Here is a 3422-nt window from a genome sequence, read left to right as displayed (position 1 = left end):
TCTGGTGCCCCCTGCTGGGCACCAGAGCGCTAAACTAAACCTCGTCACTTCCGCACCAGTGTGGATCAGCATGACATGAACTGCTACACAAAACTGAAATATATGACTATATCGTATATTAGCTTGTCTGTCATAAAAAAAAGTAGGCAGGGTTGGGTTGAAACAGATTACAAGTAATCAGGATTACGTAATCAGAAAACAAGAAATAAATAACTATAATCAACCCAGATTACATTTGAATTTTTTTTCAATTAGATCAGTCAGATTGTCAATGATTACTTGATTACATTTTTGAGTATATGTTCAAGATATGACAATTTTTAGATTATGAAACATTTTATGTTCCATTGTATATCAAAGTAAATTATGGTGACTTCAAAGTAATCTGGCCCAACCCTATCTGCTGGCTGGGTTACAGCAACTGATCACAGTCTGCTGAATTTATGATGTGCAGTATGACATTAAAATAACTCTAAAAAGAGTGTTATTATGATTGCCAAGGAGGATCAGAAGCAACATTTTTCTTTCATTCTTCATGGCAAACCAAGCGCTAAATATGGTGAACAAAGTGAGATATTTGGGTCACATCATCAGGGATGATGTACAGCGCCAGCGTGTTGCAAATGATATGCACAAGCCAATAAGATGGCACATAAATTTCACACATGGTGTGAAAACAGCCCTCTTTAGTTAACTTTAGTAACGATCCCACCTTTCATGCTATCTTGAGGAATTTGTTGTACAAATATATGTGTCTATTAATAATGACCTTAACTGAGCTGACGCAAAGTGTGTGCCTATTGTTTTTGGAAACATTTGAACACGTCTGTATGTGTTTTAATCACTGTGGACTTGAGAACTGCAATGATTATACATATCTCTGTGTTGTGTCCTTTTATTGTATTTTAACCCTGTAACACTAACTTCCACTGTACCTGTGAAATATATATGTTATAGTTTGATACAGTTGTTACTTGATTTTAGGTAAACATATTTGTACCTCAAAATTGTACAAAAGTAAAGTACTTGAGTAAATGTACTTTGTTACTTTCCACCACTGGGTACTTTACTTGAGTATTTCCTTTTTCTGCTACTTGATACTTCTACTCAACTACATTTCAGAGGGAAAGTGTACTTTTTACTGGACTACATTTATTTTATTTATGCAATTTTACAGTATTCAATATTTAATTTCCTTTTTTTTTTCAGTAATTATGATGCAATTATTGTGTGTGGTAAAAAGACACACTACTTTAACCGAGGAATAAGATGTTAGCCTTGAACCCTCCAGTAATAAACATGTCCTTTCCCGAGTTTAAAATTTCAAATATTTTACACTCTACATACAACGCTTTAAAAGTTGGCCATTTAATTTCAACTAATGCAAAAAAGATGGGCTTTTAGTCAGATCAAAAAAGAACCCATTAACGAATGAGGAGCCAACCCTTGGAAAATGGGAATAAAGGAGAATATCAACTATATATTTTTGTTTTATTCGTGTAAAAAAAGCATACTGGTACTTTTTGGGAAAACACAATGCTTGCTCCTAGGTCTTTTTCTACCCAAAGAGAGAAGGAGATAAGAAGTTGGAGGATGTCTTGGCCAACTCATCTTCTAACTCAGAAAAGGAGTATTGAATATTACACCTGGATATTGATTAAAGTTTTTCTTTAAGAGATGACAAGAACACTTAATGAAATATAACTTGGTTGAATTATTATAGTTCATTAAGCTGACGCTTTTGTCCAAAGCGATGTACAAAAAGTGCAAACAATTATGGAGATACAACTCCGAACAGCAAGAATCTTGAAAGTACAATAGCTTCAAATAGGTACAATCGTATAAGTGAACACTGTCTTCAAATAGCCAGTTTGAAGTGCAACAACATAAGTGCAACATACAGAAACAATAGAATACCAATTCAACTATTAGCTATAAATAAGCCAAACCAATACCAGTGCAACATACAAAGTACAGTTATTTAGTTTTCTTCATTCGCCGAGGTGCAGTCGAAACAGGTGAGTTTTCAGTCTGCGACGGAAGGTGTGAAGACTGTCTACTGTCCTCTCAACAATGGGGAGGTCGTTCCACCATTTTGGAGCCAGGATAGCAAACAGGCAGGTTTTGTTTGAGAGGAATCTGGGTCCCACTCGTAGTGAGGGAGTGGCGAGCCGATTGGTCGACGCAGAGCGAAGTGAACGCGCTGGGGTGTATGGTTCGACCATGGCCTGGATGTAGGAAGGGGCTGATCCATTCACAGCACGGTAGGCCAGCATCAGAGTCTTGAAGCAGATTCGGGCTGCCACTGGTAGCCAGTGAAGGGAGCGGAGAAGCGGTGTAGTGTGGGAGAACTTGGGTAGACTGAAGACGAGTCGGGCTGCTGCATTCTGGATGAGCTATAGAGGTCGAATGGCACATGCAGGCAGTCCAGCGAGGAGGGAGTTGCAGTAGTCAAGGCGGGAGATGACAAGAGCCTGAACAAGAACCTGCGTCGCCTTCTGAGTCAGTAGGGGACGTATCCTCCTGATGTTGTACAGAGTGCATCTGAAGGAGCGGGTTGTTGCAGCGATGTTGAGACCGAAGGACAGTTGGTTGTCCAGCGTCACACCCAGATTCCTTGCAGTCAGAGTCGGGGAAACAACAGCGGTGCCGATGCTAATGGTAAGGTCTTGGATGGGAGAGCCCTTACCTGGAAGGAAAAGGAGCTTGGTCTTGTCAAGGTTGAGTTTCAAATGATGTGCGGCCATCCACCGAGAGATATCAGCCAGACAAGCCGAGATCCGTGCCTCCACCTGGGTTTCAGATTTGGGAAAAGACCGAATCAGTTGAGTGTTATCTGCATAGCTGTGGTAGGAGAAACCATGAGAGTGAATGACAGAGCCAATTGAGTTGGTGTACAGTGAAAAGAGGAGAGGCCCCAGGACAGAACCCTGAGGTACACCAGTGGTGAGTTGACAGGGGTCCGACAGAGCCCCTCTCCAAGTTTGGAAAGAAAAGAAAGAAGAGAGACCGGTCTGTAGTTGATGAATTCAGAAGGATCGAGTGAGGGTTTCTTTAAGAGAGGGTTCACTCTCGCCTCTTTAAGATTGTTAGGAAAGCAACCAGATGTTAAGGAGGTGTTGAGATGAGTGAGAAAAGGAAGGTCAGGAGCAATAGACTGGAGAAGGTGAGAGGGGATAGAGACCAGAGGGCAGGTGGGAGGACGGGCAGAGGTAACGAGAGATAGAACTTCATTCGGAGAGAGAGTGGAGAAAGAAGTAAGAGTGGGGGGAAGGGATGTGGATGGTGAACAAATGTCACACAAGTCGGAAAATAAAGAGCGTATGTCATCGATCTTTTTTACAAAGTAGTTGACAAAGTGGGGGCTGGTGAATAAACTGTTAAGATGATGAAACAAGACAATGATGATGCTTGACACATGA

The sequence above is a fragment of the Cottoperca gobio genome, chromosome 9, assembly GCF_900634415.1.
Source record: "Cottoperca gobio chromosome 9, fCotGob3.1, whole genome shotgun sequence".
Taxonomy (NCBI): Eukaryota; Metazoa; Chordata; class Actinopteri; order Perciformes; family Bovichtidae; genus Cottoperca; species Cottoperca gobio.
The sequence above is the reverse complement of the archived record's forward strand: the minus strand, read 5'-3'. Positions refer to the sequence as shown.